We start from the raw sequence: 23212 nt of genomic DNA, 5'->3' as shown, positions 1-23212 counted from the left end.
TTTTTTTATTTCTTCCACTAGGGTATAGCATGTCCGAAGCAGTATATAATAAGGCAGCGTTACTGGCAATCAAATAACAGGAGAATCAGTAGGTTGTTCCCATATTTGAAAGAGCATTTGAATTGAAGCAACATCACTACTGCTGCTTACTAATAGTATATAGGGGCTTTTACTTACCTGGTTTGACAGGTTGCACAATAGTTCAGAGAAAGCTGAATCTCTGCAGCTGCTTCCTCCTACTTCATAAAGTCCCCAGAGATAATCCTGCTCCCTTTGTGCTATAGCACCTTCTTTGGACTGTGAGGAAAATAAGGTGAATCATTTTAGATTTAGATATGATTTTTCTATGTAGGAAAATACAATACAGGTTAAAAGAGGGGTTTTGGCAGGGAGAGAGGTGGAAAGGATGAAAAGGAGAGTTGCTGGTTCTGGACTTCAAGATTGCATCAATGCTTAACACATTGCTAATTCTTATTTCAGACTGAAGAGATACGGAGTTATTTTCAGGATTTTTTTTTTTTTAATCCTACCTATGAAAGAGCCTTCTTGAAGATTTGATCTCCTGGTTCCTTAAGCATACTTAGTCTTTCCAGGTGCAATGAAAATAGCATTTTCTCTGCCTTTTCTACCTTGCAGTGGAAACAGCCTACATTCCCTCCCCCCCAAAAATACTGTTCATCTGCTAAGCCTTTCTATATTAATCTGGCAAAAAAGTGCAACATTTAAATGTAAATGGTGAATTGTTTGAGGTTTACATGTTTGAATATGATTGTCTGGCCAATGATGCTAAACTGTGCTGTTTTTCCAGGCTGTGAGACCCTTGAGACAGGGCCTGTGCCTCCCTGAGGGTGTTGTAAATGTCAGTCACACAGAGAGTGTTCAATAAATAAATAATGCTGGTTTTGTTACTGCTCTGTGATGTTTCCCTTGCCAGAGAAATCATTGTGAAGCAGAGATCAAAACCTATATGAAACAAAAAGAAGTACTCTGATTTATCTATGCCGAGGACAGGAAACCATGTGAGACTGCACTTACTGCTGGAGACTGAATACTTGGTCTGTTTTAATGTTTTTCAGCAGGCTTAAAAAAAAACACTACTGAAGCTCCAAACAGTTGCAGACTGGGGTAATGCAAGCATGGATATAATGACCAAGATTAAGAATTAATTCAGTAGGCAAGTTACCTTCCAAATAACAGACTTGACTTGATTCAGGAAAGTCGCAAACATGTGCCTGATATTTAATCTTGACTTCAAGAGGAGCTAAACGAGTGCTTAAACTGCCTTGAATAGCAACCATCTCCCAAAAATGAGTGTTTTGTTTGACAATGGCCAAAGGGAATGCAGGGGGTGTCCAGTGGCTTCAGTAGATTATGCCTGTCCTATGAATGTTGGAAACAGTGTACTTGGTTCTGCACACACTGATGAACCCAGCTCCAATCTGCTAGCTACAGTTTAGAGCGGAAATATTAACAGTGTCTCTAATCTCTCTGCTACATTTAGTATACTTAAATCCTATGCATCCCTCTAACTTTTCTGCAGAAAGTACTGAAGCATTCCCCCAATTCTTTGTAAATTGTTCCCTATCTGGAAACTATCCACAGTACTTCTATAACTTCATGCAAGCACTTTTATTTTTTCAGATACAGCAGAGAATAAATTCTTCATTAGGAACTGCTTTGAAAGTAAGCAGACACCTTTTTCATTTAAACTGATAAAAGTCAGGAATTCAGTACCGTTACACTGGTATAAATTAGCTCAAAATCAGGCCTTCTATCTGAGTGGAATCTTGGAGAAACTCTTCCCAGAGCAGACCTTTGGGTTTGGCAACTGGTAAGAAAGATTCTGACACTCACATTGCCAGATCCTTCTGCAACTCAGGAGACGGCTCTCTTTCCAAAAAAGATACATACTGCTGTGCAGCAGCAGTACCAATATCTGATCCTAGTTGGTTCCTTTTATTGCAGAAGTACATGGAAATGTAGTGTAACGGTGGGAAGCAAAAATTCTGTTCCCCGCATTTCGCACTGAGCAGAGACAAAGCGGCCACTAGGAGATGCTGCTGTACGCGGAATATACCCAGCGCCTGAGAAGGCAAAAAAAGAAATACTTCAAACCTGGCTGAATCATAGCACTTTTTGGTAGACATCTAGATGGGAAATCTGAGACAGAAATATGTACAAAACTGTTGTGTTGAGTGAAACAGTAACTCACAGTTTGAAGTAATTCGGGAGGACTACTTTAGCACTTAAAAAAAGGCATCGCCTTTTAGTTTGATATAAATTACTAACCCATTGAATTCTCTGATCTAGAATCTGCTGGGATTTGGGTAACAAAAAGATCTGTGTTGCTATATGTGGAAGGGTTTAGCCCACTCAATAATATGACTTAAACATATATTGAATAAAAACTTCCAGGATAAAATGAAATTAAAATTCAGAGATGTAATTAAACAGAGAAATTAGAAATACATCTGGGAATTCAAGTAAGGGGATTTTCTATGTCTAGGCAGAAACTAGATAGCTCTAATGATGATTCCAGTTCAAAAATAAGGTGTTGGAAAAGCTTTTGCTGGAACTATGTTGAAGGACTTCCAAAAATATGAAGATTAACTGAAAACTCCATTTATGTGTTTATATTTGCTTGTCGCTGAAGCAAAACTCCAGCTGCTGTGTAGCTTTATCACCCTTCCCAGTGACTGGGAATGCTGTGAGTGCTTGTGTTGTTCATTTGCCATTAGATAGTATTGTCTTTTCCTGGCTTATGATGATTGCTGCCATAAAATGAAGAATGTGAAAATTAGTAAAACAATGTCAAATTTGTATTGTCCTTTGGCAACATAAACATCTATTCCTCCACAGGGAGCCCTCTTATTACTAGTGCTCTTTTCTCTGTACCTTTCTTGACATGTTCACTCAACCCTGGGAGTTTTTGTGAAGGCTTTTTTTTTTGTTTAGTTTAGTTTAGTTTTGCTCAGGCCTTTTTGAGGGGTGGGTGAGAGAAGGGATACTTTTTAGAAGTATTTTGGACACATATGTTGCTGCAGTTCTCTTGCCCCCATTTTATAGAATAATGCTAACATCTTCATACTTGTGTGTTTATTTTTAGATACCCTATTTCCATATTTAGTAAATGCAGTTCTCAGCCTTGCAGAAAAAGAGGCCATTTGGGTATCTAAATACATAGAATTAAAAGTCCAGAACAGTGTATAAATAAGCAGCTTGATTCCCAGTCCAACTCAATTGTCTATACATTTATGTTCCTCCTTCCCTTCCCTTGCTGTTATGCTATATTTTGCACCTTAAGCAAAGACACTTCTTCAGGGTGACATTTTAGGGGAAATACACACCCCAGCCACTGCCTCCACACAGCTTTCATTGCTGCTGCTGTCACTTTTGCAGCCAGATCCCACTTGCTGCTGCTGCTGAAGGCAGGCATGGCAGCTACTTCTTGGTGGCTGCAGCAAAGGGAAACAAGGCATAGCAAAGCCAGCAGCACAAGAAGAAGGATTGGGATGTGGAAAGTGAGCATTTAGGGTCCCAAGGAATGTGAAAATCAGTGTGGAAAGTGGACACATGCACTGTATGATACATTTGATATTTTTGTGTGGGTCAGCCTTAATCAGGTGTTATGGCACAATTCCAGGTCAGCCTTGCCAATAAACTAAATAATTCTGTGGGGCTTTGCAAGGGAGAAGACAGGAAGATGAACATACAAATATACACTGAAAGGTTAAAGTAACTGTTTAAACTTAATTGGATAAGCTGTAAAACTTGTTCTTGATCAGAAAGCCTACGTTGATAAGCCCTAAGCTTCCAGGAAATGATGTCTTGTAGAATGGGGAGCATAATTAGAAATAGTTTAATTTTTGCAATTTCTATTCTATAAAATATTCAAATATTCCTTGTGTGAGAAGTACACTTGTGAGTCTTCCAAGCATTCCTATGTGCAATAGAAATATTTCCTTTAAGAAACTGGTTGGAAGATTGTGCTGTTTTCTTCAGCTGTTCCACTGGCAGAGCACAGCCAGATGGTCTGCCATCAAAATTTGATCCCAGGTTATATCAGTTTCTTGTTGCTTTTTTGGGGGAAGGAAAAGGGATGATTTTAAGATAACGTATGCACTTTGCAAACAGATGGAAGACTAGGCCCTGCTACAAGCAGCACAAAGTCTACTTTAGGCAGAAGACATTGATATTACTTTACCATGAAGTGGGTGCAGATGTTATTGGTGAGCAGAGGAACATTGGAAGCCTTTCAAAGGAAACATATGTAAGGAGGGATTTGAAGAAGGAAGTGGCAGGAGCTTTGCACGTGAGAAGTTATGATGAAATGTTTAGACTTGATCCATAAATGACAGGACAACATTCAGAACAGTCTCATCAAGCAAATCATAGGATATTTGATCTGCAAGTGTCAAGCCTGAAAAGTCCCTTGGCTGCTTGTGAGCATTTCACAGTGAATTCTTACAAAAGTTAATCTTAAATGTGTGCCCTACTTTGGAAGGAGGATTAACAGTGCTTCTAAGAGTAATCAAAACGGGAGACATACTCAGATGGACAAGAATCTTGATTAACCAACAGTCACAGAGGGTGAGAAAGAAACTAAAGATAGTGGTTGTGGCTAATGGTGCCCTTCTTGCAGGAAGGCCCACTGTTACATAAAGCTTTTTGTGTTAAATTAATTTCAAAGCTAGCACTGGGGAAATTGAAATCCCTTTAATGTGCAGATGATGGTGTTTTCAGTGCTCATCAGAGCAAGCAGGAGCTTCTTGGAACTGAGTCTGGACACATTTTCTTTGCCTGGTAGGAGAATGTCAGCACCACTTTAACCTTTCTAAAAAGTGCATTTTTCCCTAGTGATTAATTTGCAGAAGAAAAATACACAGACTGATTGAATGAATAAAATAAAATGTAAAAGGAAGGAAGGAATTAGAACAGTTAACTCGAGGCTCTGGTCAAATCCATTCTTCCCAGCTCTCCCATTCTCCATTGTTTACTTTAACTGCAACCCACGAGAAAGTTCAGCCCAGTGTATATGAATTTATAGGTAGGTTTCTTCTTTATTTTTAATATGCAGATATATCTGAACACATTTTCACAGGAAAAGGGGGAATGTGGTCTTACAAATGCTTTTAACATTAATGGAGGCTCTGCTTCTCTGCCCTTTAATTGCCTTGAGACTTTCCAGATGGGGGTCAGATCCTTGTCTCCTATCTGTTTTCTACTGACCACTCACCCAAGTGAGTTACTGCAGGCTCATGCGAGCAGAACTGCGGAACTGGACCTTTTGGTTTTCTGTGTGTACCCTGCTGTGTTGTCAATTAGTCTTCTTAAAATCAAGCAAGATGAGATAAGAGCAGTAAGCTCTGCTAACACGGCTAAGTCGTGTATGGACTTTGAGTGATCCACTCCTCTTAAATCACTGCTGGATTCCTTCAAATACTCAAAAACCAAACCCAGAAACTAATCTATCTATGGACAAAGTATTTCTGTTCCTAAAAAAGCCAGACATTTTGAGCTCCATATGCAGATTTGGGGTGATTTTTGCAGTTATTATTTTAAGGTGATGTCTTCTGAGTAGCTGCCATTTCTCATTGCTGTCAGAGCAGACTAGTAGTTCAGACTGTTGCTGCTGGCACTGTGCCTTGTTGCAGAAATAGTTTATTTGTATAGGTTTCTGATTCTTCATATGTAGAAGACCTAATGCATTTTATTCATTCTTCTTCTGGCTGAAGGTGGCCAGCTCTCATTCTCCTTTTATAGTCTACGTGTAGTTAACAGCTACCAACTGCTCTCATGGATGATGAGGGTTTGTAGTAATTCTTTCCTTTATTACCACAAACAGCTCGCTGGGTCTGTGCCAGCTTCTTCAGTACTACCCCACTGTGATCCCACCACTTGTGGGATCTCTTGGTCTCTCCTTCACTATCTAATTCTATGCACTTGCTTTCTGGCAAGGTCCCTCGATAACATGATACTGCCAAGTAAAACTAACATCCTTCATGCTAGGGTCTTCTAGAAAGGGATGAAAGAGGCTTTCCTGTATTGGGAGGCTGGCATCTAAAAGGTGGTAATGTTGGCAACTTGCTCTTGGATTGACCATTCTGGGGGAACTAGTTTCATCTTGCTCTCCATTTTTATGCTTTTTACAGTCTCACGTATACAGAGTTTTACTTCTTGGTGGAATAGATGAAGAACTGTTGATTAGATAGAGACTGCATTGCAGTTGGTTGAAAATCAAAGGTCAAGATTTTCAAAATGTTTAGGAAGATGAATAAGCAGCATACTTCCTTCATAATTAAGTCAGTGGTTGTGCTGCTGGAGCACAGAATGTGTGTAATTTGGGCCATTTATTGCATTCTCAAATATGACCTTTTGAGCTAGCTTTAGGTACTTCTGAAAAAAGTCTTGGCCAACCGTCAACAGTATAATCAACAAGCAGAGAAATTAGTCCTAAGTAGACCACCCTGAAATAGTTCTGCTTTTGCTAGCAATTTATACCATCCCCCCCTGAATCTCTCCCTTGAGTGGAATATCCTGTTGGATTTATTGTGGCTTCACCACAAATATGGTAGCAAAGTCCCCTCTACATTTTCTCATGAGCAGGATTCAGCTACAAATGAAAAAAATAAGGTGTTACAGATAGCACACAGCTTGTTTATAACTTTTTTCTTGAAAGTAAAGATTTTCTGCCATCTTTGAGCCCTGCTTCTTGGATCTTGGATTCTCAATCCTGCAAAATAGGCAAAGCTCTGCTAGACAAAGCTATTCATAACGAATATTTATTTTTTCCCTGCACAGAGAAGTGGAAAGGCAGTGTATCTCAATTCCAGTGGAAAGAAAAATATGCTTTTAGAGGATATTTAGGATTCTTTGTTACAGCTGGAAGCTGCTCACCCTCTTTTATGAAAGACAGGGGATTGCTGATTTCACCTAGCAAACCCATGGGATGGCTTTTAGCACAGATATTTCTGATGCTTTAGAGGAGGGGCACTCCAATGGGGCATTCTGGTGTGGATGAGGATTTTAAGCAGTCTGCCCAGACCTCCCTGAGCAACATGTGGGAAATCTGTATTCATTGCCAGACCCTATAGGTCTCCCAGGGGGCAGCTGCAGTTCACTGCCTCAGCCCCCAGCTGTGGAGGTGACGTGTGCTTCTTTTCCAGGAACCAAACCTCAGTAAAACTAACCAGCTGGCCCTGAGCTCCTCTGTTTTGGGACTCTTCATGTGGGTCAGTGTTGGGAATGTACCAATAGTAGTTTCCCAGGGGCCATGAAGAGTTTTACCATTTTTGTTAAATGGTGCTAGTTTTTGTAGATTAAATCCTGAAATACAAACATAACTGCCTTCCACCAGGTTTAAACCAGAGGTGGACTGTTTGCTTTCTGATGAGTATCATGCAGAGGCATTAGCATTAAGTGTTGGGGGGGATTATGTGGTCTTTCTTTTATTGCTGGATGGGAAGTCTTAAAGGGATCCTGTGATGGAAAGGTTGAGAGTCATATGGCTGGCATTTGGTGCTGACACTGAAGTCATAACTAATGAGAATAAGCAGGTATACAAAGAAACCTATAATAAACCCTGTGATATTGGAGTTTAGCACCAGCATGGTGCATATTCATACATTATACTCCATGAGACTCTAGTGCTGACATAATCATTCAAAGCCAGAAAAAAAATTCACAAGTAGGATGTGAGGAATTAGTTTCAATACTGATAGAAATTGCACCTCAGGTACAAAATGCTGAAAAAAATAGATGTGTGTGGGAAAGCAGTGTTATTTGCACTAAATATTTTTACAGTAATGCATATGAAAAATACTAGCTTTGTGCTGTAAAGGTAAGTGAGTTTAAGAAGAAAATCAAGTAAGATACTGCCTTCAAATAAGTTAGCCTTCCAGACCCAGGTACCACTTCATTAGTTACTTTTTACATTTCTTCTAGTTTCTGATTGAGAATCCATTTTGGTGTCTTTTGCATCCACAAATATCAAATCTGATTTTATTTCACTATTTGCATCTTTGTTTTTCTACTGATTTACATCTCAGTTATGAGTAGCAAACTTTTTTTTTCACTGTTTATTTCAGTTCAGATATTATGCTGCATGTTCCACATTCCTACTACTCTTGCTGCTACACGTGCAGAAAACAGACAACAATTTTTGTGAGAGTGCACATCCCAGTGTAGAACATATTTTAATGTGGTTCAGGTGCATATGCCCATGAGACAAGGAAGGGAGGGTATTCTAAAGGGTAACCTTTTTTGCTGGTTTGGTAAATTGGTGGTGGTCTCTCACTTTATTAAATTGTCAGCTGGTGTTTGAGAGAAGCTCATCATTCCAGAGGTTATGGAAGAATAAAAGGAAGCTGTAATGACTTAATGAAGAGCAGTACAAGCAGCAAGGTGAACTATCAAGGCACAAACTCATGTCAAGGCAACAGCCATGTTGAGCTGAAGAAGTATTTTGAATTCACAGCTACAGCTTATTGGAAAACCTTGACCAAAGACTGAAAATACCAAAAGGATCCTGTTTAAAATGTGTCTAGAGAAGAATATTCATAGTACTGGCCACTATTGGGTTCAAGAGCACATTAATAGAAGGTTATTGCTTCATTTTCTGGTACAAGCAGTTGCTCTCTTTGAGGCATTTGTGTTCATATTCCATCTAGGACCCCAATTCCCCTTAAAAAGGGTTATTGTCTGCACAGTTTTAAATTTAAGGAAGAGCAAAATCCATTGAAATTGAGTTGCCTATTTCTTATATTCATGGAGCTGGGCTCACTTAGGGCAGGTCTACATTTGTTTTGTGAAGCTGGAAAAGAGATGGGTTTAGAGGTAACTGTGGTTTGCTTCATTTCTTTGTAAGAGATGACTTACCATCTTTAGATATGAATTTGGATGGAATAAATTTAATTCCTATCAAATTTAATTTAGGTTTCAATTTGTTAGCTCATTCTTGCACTGAGAGTAAATCACAGAAACACATTAACCAGTATTAATTTTCTGTTTCTTAACACTTTAGGTAGCTGTAACACAGCAGTGAGACAATGACTGGTTATTTCTCTGAACTTTCTTGAAATCCCAGGGCTGCACTGTAATCTTCTCAAGGTTTAACATGCATTTACTACTAGCATAAGTTCTAGCCACAAAGCATATGATTAAGAAGTGCTGAAAGAAATGTTGATATTTAATTTCCTTTACATTAGCAGTGGCATTTCAAAAAGAAATAAAACTTCAGAGTTCAGAAACTGAACAAGAAAAAGGGAGACTTGGGGGAAAGCTTCAGTTTTCTATCATGCACTTGAGTTTACTTAAGGAAATGTGATTTACTTATGCATGTGAGGCAGGGAGGCAGCTGTACTTCTCTCTGCAGGATCCTGGAGTAATTGTGCCCAGTTCTTGCCTATGTCATTGCCAGACAAGTTAGTGGCAAACTTATTGCATTGCTTTTCTCTGAATTCTCTCCAATTGCGGTCTGAAGCAAGCTTGGCTAAGCAATAGGCAATATGATATTCACATACGTTAGCCAAAGCAGTAAAAGCTGATAGGAATGAGTTAATACAGTGTGAGTGAATAATGTAGGCAAAATTGAGGTCTCTGGTTTGTGATCCCTGTCAGAATTGGCAGTGGCACCTAAATCCTGGCTGCCCCAACTGGCCATTCTGCCCTTTTTAAGGTTACTGCTCCTGTAGCAGAAGTGATGGAGCAGATGTGCCATCTCCTCAGCAGCAGCTCAGTACTTTAACATAAACTAAAACCAGTGGTGCTTTAAGTTGATATATTGGGTTGTGCACTGTGGTGTCAGTAGAGCTGACTTGTGACCTGCTATGCCATCTCTGCCATTGGGGCAGCAACTTTTAAGAGAGACACGGAGGATCTTAGGGGCAGTAAACCTTTTGGATGGCATTGCTATGCATGCTGGGAATTGTGTACCATATTACTAAACTAGGAAAATGTAAAGTGGTACGAAAAGGAGCAGTAATAATTGCATGAATTCCTAATAGTTATGTTTTAGAATATTATATCAGTCTTATGTTTTCACTAGGTTCCCTGTTATCTTCATGAGTTTTGAACTATAGTTTAGCAGGTCATAATCCTACAGTGGCATTCCACCTGAATTTTCATTTCCATAGGCAATTGGCTATTGATTTATAACATCAATTGCCATTTGCAATTGATTATTTGCATTTGTTATTGATTTATAACATCAATTGCCATTTGCCTGACTTCATCATGAGTGTTCATACCATTTTGCATGGAAACCAAAAGCAGGTCCTAGCCCTGAAGGCCTTGTAATCCAGCAGTCAGACCATGAGCCAGAATTAAATCAAGGGAAGGATGCAAGTATTTTCAACAGCATGGTACACAGCTTGCCACAACCACATTATCTGAGAGAGAAATTCTGTGGCTGCAGAGAAGCTCAGGTGAGCTCTGGAGGAAATGAGTTGGCCCTTCTACACTACAGACATTCAGCAATGGATTAAGCATTTTGAGAAATCCATCTGAGTACACATTGTCTGAAAGCTGCAGGAAAAAGAGAGGGCCCTAGAGCCAGAGCAGAGAAAAAAGACATCCAAAAATATGGCTTGCATTTCTAGTACCCAGGTTTTGCAAACCTTTTGGGATCCTGGAAGTTGAAGACTTTCTTCCATAACAGAATAAGTACATTTCTTCTTTTCAGCCTCAGTGTCTAAGACAGAAAGTATCTCCTCCTTGAAATCCTTCCCATGAGAGTGAGCCTATGGTTGGGTAGTAGAGGAAGGATGAAACTCACAACTGTATATAATCATAATGCTCTGAACTACTGTCTAAGTGTGGAATTTATTTTATATTCCTGGGAGGTGTAGAGAGCTTTAGCAGCACCCTTTTCTGCCTTTGAAATTGAGCAAAACTAAATGCAGAATAAGTGAGATCAAGTCCAACATACAGACCAAATGGGGTTAGTGTGGGAAAGCTAAATATAAACAGTGTCTAACCAGAGTTGGAAGGCCAGGAATGGAGCAGCATGGCACACAAGATGCAGAAAGATATTCAATTAACCTTAATTCAAGTTCAAAGTTTCATTCTGTGTTGCTTTGCTGGCTAAGAGTGTGCGTCAAAGTACCCATGATATTTTGGTGAGGGCATTGCGATCTGTCGAGATTTTCACAGCCTACATCTAAAAACTATTTTTAGATTTCAGCTCTTAAAAAAAAAAGGCAAGCTAAGCCAAATTTCTAACAAAGTCTAAGAATAATATTCATTGCTGGGCTGACAACGTTAATGGCCAGTTACAGATGAGCTACAAACCCCGGAAAATGAGGCTTATAATGGAAACTGCAATTCAACCATGTAACGATAGCATTGCAGATGGGATATGGTCACAAAGAACCGTTCCTTGCCTGAGTGAACTGGCTGCCTCAGAGTTCTGAGGAATTCACCCGCTCTGTACCCATCTTCCCTGAGCTGGAAGGGAATCGGCAGACATCCCTTTAGATGCTAAGCATCAGAAAAGCCAGCATATTGAGTAGCAGCATGACTAATTTCAGGCCTGGGAGTAAGAGAAGGACATTTGGGATAGACTGTAAATAGTTGGCAAACTGTAGAATAGGCCATTGGGAGAGAGGGGAAAGGAAAGAGTAAAGAATCAGCACTTCAGTGGCTTAAACCATGCCATAAATAAGGGACAGATGTTTCCTATTGGAGCATCCACTTATAAAACAGCTTCATCCCTGCAAAGCAGCACACTGCAGCTTCTATATATAACTGCAGTGTAACAGAACATAGCTGAGTGTTTATGGAAGATTGTTTACTTGTAAAACACTAAGGGTAAAATCAGATAGTCAAGATCAGGAGGGGTGTCTTTTGATAACTGCCCAATATTTCCATGTATAGAAGCCCACTTTTTCACCTGTTTTCACAGAAGATGCAGTCACATTCCTGCAGCCAGTGCTGATTGCCAGTCCTGAATGCTACTTTTTGCATTTATGCAAGACATGAAAGCATCCAGAAGGCTGAGATTTAGGCCATCCAAGGCCAGATAACTGAGGGCTAATGTACTCTCCATATCCTTAATTCTGTTTCCATGCACAAGTGCATTATGGTGTTTCATTACCAGATCATGTAACAGTGTGATGTGACAATGTGACTTACTATTTTGTAAAACAGGAAATGTTGAAAAACCTTTCTGTGTTATTCACATCAGCAGCTTTCAATAATAAAAGTGACATGCTCTCCGTGATGGAATGAGTATGGATGCATTAGTATTCTTCATAGAGCATCACTCTTGTCATTATGGTAATGACAGACTCTGCATGCTTAACCTATCACTTATAAAAGAGTATGTTTGTTTCTATAGAACCAGATTGTTCTCCCCCCACTTGCACTTAAGTAAGCGAGACTATTCCAGGATTAAGGATCTCAGCAATGTCAGTAGGATTAAAGCAAACATTTTTTTTCAGAACTGACTGGGATTTGTTAAAAGCCTTTTTCTTTAAAGTGTAATTTTTGATGCATTCCAACAAACATGGTTTTTAGTAGGTTCATCATATGCTGCAGTGCCTTAGCTACAAAATCTGGATCCAGACTCATAGCTGGACCAAAGTCTCAGGCATTTCTGCCCTTCACAGAGACAGAAAGTTGTGGTTTATGACAGCCAGACACACTAATAGCAGGACTTAGTATCAGATTAGGAGTCCCTTTCCAGATGTGATCTCAGGTACATAATTTGACTTGTATTTCAGTTTCACCATTTCCAACAAAGAGGTAAATAAACTTCTGTATCTGGCGAAAGGGAATCACATCTATAAGACACATAAAACATATCAGAATGCATATATTCAAAGAGTTATTTAATAATATTTTTTTTTCTGTGAGGCCTCAAATAAAAAAAGTTTTTCCTTGAGGATACCCTCCCAATGTTATTAAAAAGTTCAGACCTATTTGTCTCACAAGCATCCCTGTTCAATCCATGTTAACAGTCTCTGTACATGAGGTTGCATAGGCAGCCTAGCCCAAGTACAGCATCAGCATTTGGAAATGCTTTCCCTGACTGTAGTTGGCTTGAAGTGCCCCTTGTTGAAAAAGTGCTCCTGCGTAAGCAGCAGGAGCAGGCAGGATGGTCCTCGCCAGGATGTGAATTTGCAATACATTAGCTGCTCTACATTAACTCCTGTAGTAAATATTGTGCTTACAAAAGCATTCTTAGCACAGATTAAGGCTATCCACATAGTGGATACTCTGCTAGTGCAGAGTAGCTAGGGTGTATAAATTTACACCTTAACTTTCTCAGTGCTAAATTTCCCCTGTAGACGAACCCACCATCTATCCACCTACTTAGGTTCCTAATGCTGCTTTTCCTCAATTGCCAGATTTCTGAATATGCTCATGGATGCATATTCCTTTTTTGCCACTGAGAGTAATTTGTTACATACTGCCTACTGGGCAAACCTTTACTTCTTGCAATGGCTCTCACATGTGGTACCAATGGCTGCTACGCTCTCAGCATGAGGTTTTGCTGCTGGAAAATGTGGATGCTATAGGCTGACACCTCAACACTTGCCACCATATTTTCAACTGCAGCTGGTATTCCCTCTATGGGGGTTCTCCTCCATCTTCCACAACCAACTTCATCTTCCTGTGCCTCCTCTGCAGCTCTTTGTAGCTGGCTTGGATTGGAGTTGTGTGAAAAAGGCAAAGTCTTAATGCAACCTAAGCCTGAACTCACTGACTTACCCCTATTCAGAGAGCAGCATGCTCAGGGACCATGTGGAAGGATGCCTGAGCACAGCCATTATCATTTAATTACTTGTTTTACAATAAGCTCAACAATTTTAAATTGTTTGGACATCTTTAGCTGGGTATAAAGCTATCCACTGTAGTCCAGCAATGCTGTAAATTTCCCCTTAGCACCTGCTCTGCCTCACTGCTTGCTTTTATGCTGCTCAGGGTTGTTGCCTGTTGGTTGGATGGTAAGCTGTTCGGGACAGCATTGATGCCTTTTATATTTCATCAAGGACTAGGAGAATGGGGGGTCCCTATCCTGTTACACGGGGCACAGCCGCAGTACAAGTGATGGTGATCATGATTACAGCTGACAAGTGAAATAAATGGTGCTCTGCAAACCTCTTCCACTTTAACTGCATTAACGTGAAGGGCAGAGAATACAGCCATGATCCCAGTGTTGAAAGCTTGGATCAAACTGGTAGTGTTACAGTCGTATTTTCCCTCCCCTTTTCACAACTGGATTACACACCTTATTAAGAATATTTTCCTGCATGCTTTGTGTTATGCCTTTGCCCTAAACAGCGAAGGAATGCAAGAGCGAGCCTATCTTCTCTACACTTTCTCTCTTTCCCCCTTGCTAAAGCATGTGGGACTTGATGTCTAATCTATACTTTTTCTAGGGCAGGCTACTCAAAGAGAATACACCATTATTAATAGAGAACATCACTGAGATGCTTGAACAATGCCCCATTGTGAGAATGGAGAGAGGTTGTTGATGGTTCAGCTCTAGGCCTTGAATTCCCTCTGCTAACCCCACAGCTGACCCACGTGAACCTTTTCTCCTTGTCTGTTACTTCTCTCTTTTCCTGAAGAGTCTTTGTTGCCATTCTGTTAATAAGGGTCCTGGGTGTACTCAGTTGTATGGCGATTTGCATTGACAGCTCACAGATAATCTGTCTCAAGGATGTTTCTTGAGTTCTAGAAATATACAGAAAGGGTCCAGAGACTTTAAATGTTGTCTTCAAGGATGTGTTTTGAAGATGAGAAAGAAGACCACTTGCTCTCAGCTTCTGCGCTGTACCTCTTTCAAACACAGGGTTATTAATGCAGTAAGTGGGAAATTCTTTTCAAAATCCTATCTGAAAGCTTGATGAGGTGTATACCTACTTACCTGTAGCTCAGGCAGGATGCTAACTTTTTATCACAAGGCCATCACAAATAATGGATTTTAGGGGAAGTTGGAACCATTGTTAGGAAATCTTGCTGCTCCACAAGCACAGATGGAAAGCTCTTTAGGATGGACACCTTGTACTGATTTCCTTGCTGAAAACCTTCACAAATGCAGAGTTTGGCTTCCTACCCAGAGGGTTGAAGAAAATGCTCTAATAAAATCTCTCCTCTCCTCCTCAAGAGATTTTTTCGCTCTCAGAGCTCTCAGTGTCTCAATGCATGTGAGTTTAGCCAGGGTGTTTAGCACAGCAGGTATTTTGAAGGGAGTTCACCTAATTCTCACTTTTGACCCTGTAGGCCTGCACACAGGCACTAAAATTACAAGCTGCCTTAGTCAAACATGGCTTTTAAATACCCAAGTGAAAAGTGTGTGTGTGATGATGATTCCTAGTTTCTGGTTAGGTCAAAGTAGGTAAGATTTATGATGGTCTTAACTTTTAATTTCCATGTTCCAAGTAAACACTTGTTACTAGATTTGTAAATGATCTGACAAATAATTATGTTCCTGAGCTTCAGCAACTTTGAGTTCCTTGATAATCCTGGCTTTTTTATTTTTTCTTTTTTTAATAAGTATAAGTAGATTAACTACTGCCAATGTGATTGTTTGGATTTATTGATTTGACAGGTTAATATTGACCTTGTGTCTTGGTCAATATTTGCCCAGGAGGATATTAAATCTTAGTGTCTGTTACAAAAGTCAGTACATATATTGTAACTAGAACAGAAGAAAATTGTAATGCTAGAAATTTTATTAACCAATAATGAAGGTTTGGTGGAACTAATTATTTTCAGGTTAGATTCAAATTAATCAAAGCACTGGGCTGCTTTTTTAAAAGCAGTCAAGCATCTTGACCTGCAATTTGAAGATGCTTAATCTCAATTTATCCAAGTTTAATAAAGGAAAGTGGGGGTAAGGGAACAGCCAAGATGTTTGATTTACAGTTAAATAAAACATTTTGTATAACTCAAGATTAATATATTTGTTTTCATATGGAAGAAAAGCCTACTGAAGGAACAAACAGAAAACCACAATCCTTTTCCTTTCACTTCAGCCAACAAATAGAAAAAGCAATGCTTCAAGGAGTACTTGTTGTTGCATTCGTTGTAAGTGCTTGCTTTCACTAGGTATATCAGGAAATTTCTCTGCATTATGGAAGACTGATTCAGATTTTATGAAAACAGGGGAAAAAAGACAGACAAACATTTATCTCCAGGGAGGAAACAACTGATTCAGCTGCAGACAGCTGTTTCTATACATTTACCAGAGTACATTCCTCCAGGGCTCCCACACTGCTGACCTATAAAAGGTGAGAGCTAGGAGCTTCCTGACGTGTTATCTTTCCAGGCTAGATGCAAGACTGTTAACAACATGAAAAAGGGAAATAGTTCCCCTTGTTCTTATTACTGGAGGAGTCATTTTCCTCCTTCTAACAGGTTTCTCACAGCTCTGCCACTTAATAAAAAAAAAAGAGAAGACACTGATCCCCATCACACATTCTTCCCATTTCTCTGGGCATAGGTATTTAACAAAAGGGAATGTTCTTCTAAAGTTTTGCCTAACTTGTCTCTGAATCACTGTGGGACAGCTCATGCCATTTCACAGCTGTTGTCTTGTTTACATAGCATGGTTTAAGTGGACATTCCCATCACGGGACATATGGAGCATTGATGTTACATACTGCATTCTAGAATAAGGCTAGTTAAATCCCGCTTTTATGGCTTGAGTTTTTAAGTGCCAGTGAGACTTTGCTGCAGGAGACTGACAGGAGGGACAGGTGTGTTGTGGCTTCAGCCTGGTGACAAGTTTTCACATTCAGTTGCATTCTTCCAGCAGCAAAGGGCCAAGCAGCTGGCAGCCTCTCAGCCTCCGTGCCTCTGTGGGAATGCCTGTGGCAGGGAGAAGAATGCGCTGTCTCCCGCACCCCATCACGCAGCTGCATTGCAACACAGGCACTGCTGCCATTCCTGCTCATCAGGTGAAGCCTCCTTTGAACACAGCCTCAGCCACCCCGAGTTACCCTGAATGTGGTCCTGAGGTCCTTGCCCTGAGAGATGCTGAGTGCTTTTGGCAGTGAGCAGATCTCATAACCAAAGAACAAGGCTTGCTGAATCCAGGTCTCTTTTTGCAAACAGAATAATTTTCCAGTTTTTAAATTGGTTGGAAACTAGCTCGTCATGTTCCCTTGCTTGCTTAAACCCAGATTTTAATAGCAGTAAATAGCACCAGGTTTTGCAGGAAACAGTTTTAAAAGGGTCCTTCTGAAGCCCATTCAGTCTGTGAGCAAGGTGACTCCATTAACGGAGCACTTCTAGATGCAGACACCCTTTGTGTGCCTATTTTATGAGGAATAGGTATATAACAAAACTGAGAAAGCCAAGTAAGAAACGACTGGGCTTCTTTTGGCTGCATTGCAGCTAAGAGCACTGACATGAGGCAAAGGGATATATTAGCTTTTGTCCTGCATGGATGTGTCAGGGAGGAGAGTACACCCTCCCCATTCTTTTTCTCTCCCTCCTGTCACATCTCTCATGATCTTCAGAAATGCTTCTTTGTAGCTTAGGGGGGTGGAGCTGGCACTGCTGACCAGGACTAGACATTTCTGTAGAAGCATAAAGTCGTGGTCAACAGGCTGGGCATATACACTGGCTACACTGGCAGATTTGGCATAGCGAGGGCTGCACACACTGCACTTCCACCAGCTTTCACCTGGGCAGTGTCCCTTCCTTCTCTTGTGAATTACTTGTGGTACTATGGTAGCAAACAGGATGAAGTGCTGCACCAAATTCCTATCCTAACTATTCAGGCTACAAACCCAGCCATAGGAAAAATAGCTAAGAAAAAGCAGAAACCAGTCACCTTTTTTGGCTGTAAAAGAGGAATGGTGTGAGAGTCCAGGGTGAAGCCCCAGACCTCCACCCTCTCACATGCTCTATATAGTCAGCAGGCAAGCGCTCTTCAGAGTCTTTTCTTGCAAGATGTGTTATAGGTATTTCTGCATACAAGCTATTTCCTCTTTTTTTCCCTTTGAAGGTCACTGTGAGGGTGAGCTGCATCATTACACAACTCAGCAAAGGCAGGTGCTACAATTACCTAGTCTAAAAAAACATGCAAGAGCATTTGCTCTTTTACAAGGAGAGCAAGCATCTGGGATCTTTTTTTTTTTTCACAGTAATCTCATTTGCTGTGAAATGAATGAACTCAGTTCCTTGAACTTTCCTTGAAGACTATCTCTAAGTACCAGCCATCTGATCTGCAGCAATCTAGAGGGAGGGGGATATATAAATCTCCTTTGGTTATGGCCACCTTCCTCTCACCCTCTACCAAAATCATATTGTCTCCCTCCAGATAGCAGCAGCTGTGACTGATGCATCCATCCAGTGGCACTGAGGACAACGTGGGTCTAAAGCTGCAATGTTGCTTGGTAACCACATGCAGAGAGCACCTAATAGCCAGGCTCTGGAGCCCACAGGGTCGCATCTCTCAGACAAATGGGTGCCTTGCAGTTGGCCTGAGGATCAGCAGTGCTCAGTGTGGACCCCTCCTGCACAGCAACCTCAGCATTATGCGCTGGGCTGTCTGATCATAGCATTTGAGAAGTTTGTCTCTTTATCTCATCTCTGCAATTGATGTGTACTTCACTGGTATCTTTGGAGCACTCCAAGTCCATAAGCACAATGCAAACCTATTCTGAACAAATGAACAAGGACCTGACCCTGCATCCTCCACACCATGTCAGAAGAACTCAATGGCACAAAACCTTATTTATTTGTGAAAGCACTCCTATTTGGATATATTTATCATATAACTCTTTATGATGTTCTGGGACTCTGTCAAGTGGTATACTTAAAATGTATTTTGGGATTCTGACATATTTGGAGCTGGGTCAGATGTGGAACTTGGCTCCAGATCAGAATCTCACTCGCGTTAAGTCTAGTTGTGGAATGAAATCCTAGACTAGGGTTTGTATTCAAATTAAACAATACTAGAATCCCTCAAGCTGCTCTTGTAAGAGCTCAGTTATATTTGGTGGCTACCTGAGCAGCTGGGGTTTTAAATAAAGTCAGTAACACTTGCTTGACTTCTATCAGCATCATGAGAAGTCTTGTTAGAAAGAAAAAAAAAAAGGGTCTTTTTTTGAAACCTAACCGGAATACGGGCTTTTCCCTGGAAAAAAAAATTAGTTTGGCCACAGCTTTGGGTTCATATCAGGGAATTAAATTAATTTTTCTTTCTGAGACTTTCCTTTCTCTGTATTTTCTTAAAAAAGAATGAGCCAATAACTTAATGAAGGGAACTAGAAATATGACCAAAGCAGCATAGCCATGAAGTATCATGTATCTGATGGTGTTGAACATTGATATCAAATTTGTCATTGTACACATTACTGGCACATTACTTTAAAACTCAGAAGCAAAATCCAGACCGGAGTCAGAATGTAGCAGAACATTTATTTTGGCACATTAAACATGGAGGCACATATTTAGAACAGCTTGTGGAAGAAGAGTCACACCTTTAAAAACAAAACGAACCCTGTGTTCGCACCTCACATGTGAAAACTGGACCTAAAAATAACATAATGGTTTCACTGTGTTAAGCATACTACAGAACATGGAGCCATCAGGAACTTCCTCAGTTCCTGGGACCTTCAACCCATTTAATGCTTGCTCCTTGCCATGATCCCTGCCTTGTCATTTTCCCCTTGCATAAGTATATACTGTCCTGTTTTAGGCTCACCACGGGGTGCAGAGGCCGTAGCCTCTTGGCAAGCAAATTGGGGGTGCTCCTGACCCAGCTCCAATGCTGCACAGGCTTCAGGCAGGGGATTCATCTGCAACCACATCATCCTGTTTTGTTCTAGCAGGGAAACATCAGGCCTCATGCACCCAGACTGCCAGCCTGAACATGGTAATAGGGCATAATTAGACAATTCACTTGAAAAGCATGCTCCTGGTCTGAGCTGGAGCATTAATGGATGTCCAGGCTGATGCGGCAGCAGCTGCTAAGCAACTCTTATTGTTGCTGTAGTCAGGGGCATTGTCTGGAGGTGCCCCTCTCCCTTTCTGCCTCTCAGCTGGTGATCTGGTAACACAGAAAAACCTTAATTTACTCATGTCTTCCCTCTGTATGCTGTACTTTCAGTGCCACTGTACATACTGGCAGTGTGTTAGTGAAGCTCTTTGCATGGTTATGAAGCACAGCAGGCAGTACAGAAATGCTCCATGCTATTTTGACAATTACACCATTTTATTTCATAGTGCACTGACTAAATTCTCTCCTGGATCCTGTAGATAATCCCCCTGTATTCCAGCCTGATAAATGAGAGAAGTCATCTTGTTTCCTTTCCCCTGGTACTGCTCCCCTGAGAGTGTTGCTGCCTGTGCAGATGCACAGAAGAAATGGTCCACGTGCTCTCCCCCTAGTGTGGCTGTGAGAGGCCTTGTGCCTGCTGGACTACGGGGGGAGTCTTTCCCCATGCTGAGCTCCTCACGCCAGCCAGCAGGTCAGCCGTGACATGGCTCTGCATAAGTTTCAGACAAACCCAATCTCTCTGCCTCCTGATGTGCAAGAGGAGCCTGCCTGTCTTAGTAAATGTGTTTGAGGTATCTGCAGCAGTGAGAATGAACCAGAAGGTAAATTACACATTCCACCAATGAAAAGGGCTCAAAAAGCATGAATCTGGCAGGTCTTCATAAAAAAGTCATGAGGCTGGCTGTGAATCTTCAAAGTGCACAAAATCAATTTGTTTTCAAGTTCAATTATGGCCTTAGCCTTTGGTATTCACATTTTCAAACTCTTCTGAGATCTGCAGGGCAAGGATTTACATCTCTTTCTTTTCTCTGTTTAAACAGGTTCTCACATAATCCTGATCCTTGACACTGGGCTGCAAAGGAGTGGTCTCTTCCTGCCACCCTGCTTCAGGCAGCCTGCCCTGTGCAGGAGCTGCCACCCATGATGCTGCCTTGCAGAGAAGAACCAGGGGAACATGTTTCATTCTGAGATATTCCCAGTTTGCTGACTACACAGCCCTGCTCAACAGCAGGAGAACAAAATGGTGAGCCATCAGTTTTCTGTGGGCTTCCACACTGTGCACGTGAGCTGCTGGAATGCACGGGTGCTGCTGTGCCCTGTTTGCTGTGGAGGAGCTCCCTCAGGCAGAGCAACCAGCCAGGGGCAGCCCTGCAGCAAACATCTGTGGCAGTTTCAAAGTGAACACAAGCCAAAGCTCTTACTTTGTGGTGCTCACAAGGCTACTGTTAGCATGAGTGGGGGGAAAGAGTAAAAAGCAAACAGTAATGTGGTAATTCCCCTTAATACAGGAACTATTAAGAGACTGGAGTCTCTGTGTGTAGCTCACACAGCCTCTTTATTATGCTCACCTTTAAAGAGCTACCTTGCATGATAGGGTCCTTGTTCTCTCTCACCCTCTCTCACTGTAAATTTTCCAGATGGAATGATACTTTCTTTAAGCGCTCTTTCATTACAATATCAGCTACCTCTCTCACCTGGGAAATAAAGGTTAATTGGCGCTGTGCAATTACAGATTCATATCACAGGCACTTGAGATAGGCAATATTAACTAACAATCATTGCAAAATTGGTAATGACTAAGCTAGAGGCACCTTGAAATCCTTACCCAAAGCTAAAAAATGTGACCAGTGTACTATGCAGCCAGCTGTATACTGAAATCATACAGACATCTTTGAAGGCTATTTACAGACAATTAAAGCAGAAGTCACAAATGATAAATTGCAACAGCCTCAAAATCTCAAGTGTAAAGTACCTTAATTCTAAGTTATGGCTAATATAACCCTAGATCTTTTTTTTAAAACTAAATTGCATGCAAGTGACCTTCTATCCTCCTCCGTCTTGATATTCTGTTTCACTTTGTTAGCAATTAGTACTACTGAAAAGACATCTTTAGCTCAGAACAGGTTTTCAACTCATTTAACATTTCATTGTTGGATGATGGAAAAACAATTGAATCAGAGTCTGGAGCTGAATGGTTCATCTGAGTACGGAAATGCTGTTTATTATTTCAAACGTGTAGCAGTGGCACTTGCTATCTCAGGCCTTCATTTCAAGAAGGAAACAGCACCCAAAGCTGGGTACTAACTCCCAGTTCTGTCCACCACAATGGTTGCCACAAGTCAGTCTTACTGCCTATAGACTGGGACTGAATTTCATCGTGAAAGTCCTTCCAAGCTGGACCCACATTAAGACATCTACTCCAGCAGGGCTGCCCAGCCTCACAAGCCACAGCACTTCTTGGCCAATGTTAAAGTTGTAACTTGTGAAGTACTTAAGGATGAAAGACACTATAAAAAAGAAAGTTTTGTATTTTTAGAGCTCAGAGAAGGCTAATAAATAAATTAATCCTTATGTCAGTCTTAGAACATTGTATGGCTTCAGGCAAGTACATGCTTCTTTTCAGGGCAAAACAGAGAAGAAGTAGTTTTGGTCTCTAAATGGAAATGGGTTTAGAGGGAAAGTAAACTGCATCTCTTATATGAAAGTGAAAAAGAAAACAATGCAAAGAGCCATGTGTTTGGCTTCCTTGGAGTCCTCAACAGGGGAAGGGAGGGAGTCTTGTCAGAAGGGCAAGATGTGGTCTATGCTTGTATAGCTGGGGAAATAAGAAAAGGTGAGAAATGCCAAAGAAATAAAATAGGTATGGTAAAAGAGGTGTTTAAGAGGCTTATTCTCCCTCAATGTATTCCCTGAAATCCTATTTAATATTAATGGGACTTGAATACACAGCTCATGGGGAAAGAAGAGTGACCTTTGTGGGCTTAAGTAGAATCCTACAAAATTCAGAGCAGCACAGGAGGTAGCCAAAAGAAGTTACTTAAGTTCTAAAGAAACGCAGAGTACAGATGCACAGAATGAGCCACTGAGAAAACACAGACCAATAAAACCAAGGAAGTAGAGGGAGCTGATGTGAGAGCCATACCCTAAATTCAGGTAGCTTCCTTGCCTCTGGTAGATCACATTGATGTGTAGTAATGGTATTAGATATAAAGAGTTACTGCTCACTCCAGCTAGCAGGTAGCTGCAAAGATACGTACATTTTCGGTAGCATAGTGTTTCCTCTCCTTTTTGCTGTGCCATGTGATAAATCCTATGATGAAATACAAATCCCTGCACGACTTTTTATGGGGCCACAAACAAAATAACTCACGAGACAGCATTACAAACATTTGTACTAAGCTACAATTCTGCTGGAAGCATTTAGGAAGATGTAGCAGGTCAGTTTTCAATGGATGCTTGGCAGTAGAG

The 23212-nt window shown here is 40.9% G+C and overlaps 1 long non-coding RNA gene across 1 annotated transcript in view; it reads left to right on the top strand.

The window, feature by feature from the left end:
• LOC115946431 (uncharacterized) overlaps window positions 1-20981 on the top strand; it is a 28916-nt gene extending 7935 nt beyond the window's left edge. The window contains exon 3 of the long non-coding RNA XR_004080510.2: window positions 20785-20981. This is a non-coding gene — a long non-coding RNA (uncharacterized lncRNA). The remainder of the gene's footprint in view (window positions 1-20784) is intronic.
• The last annotated feature ends 2231 nt before the right edge of the window (window positions 20982-23212 follow it).

This window comes from Melopsittacus undulatus, chromosome 7, assembly GCF_012275295.1.
Source record: "Melopsittacus undulatus isolate bMelUnd1 chromosome 7, bMelUnd1.mat.Z, whole genome shotgun sequence".
Classification (NCBI taxonomy): domain Eukaryota; kingdom Metazoa; phylum Chordata; class Aves; order Psittaciformes; family Psittaculidae; genus Melopsittacus; species Melopsittacus undulatus.
The sequence above is the reverse complement of the archived record's forward strand: the minus strand, read 5'-3'. Positions and strand labels throughout refer to the sequence as shown.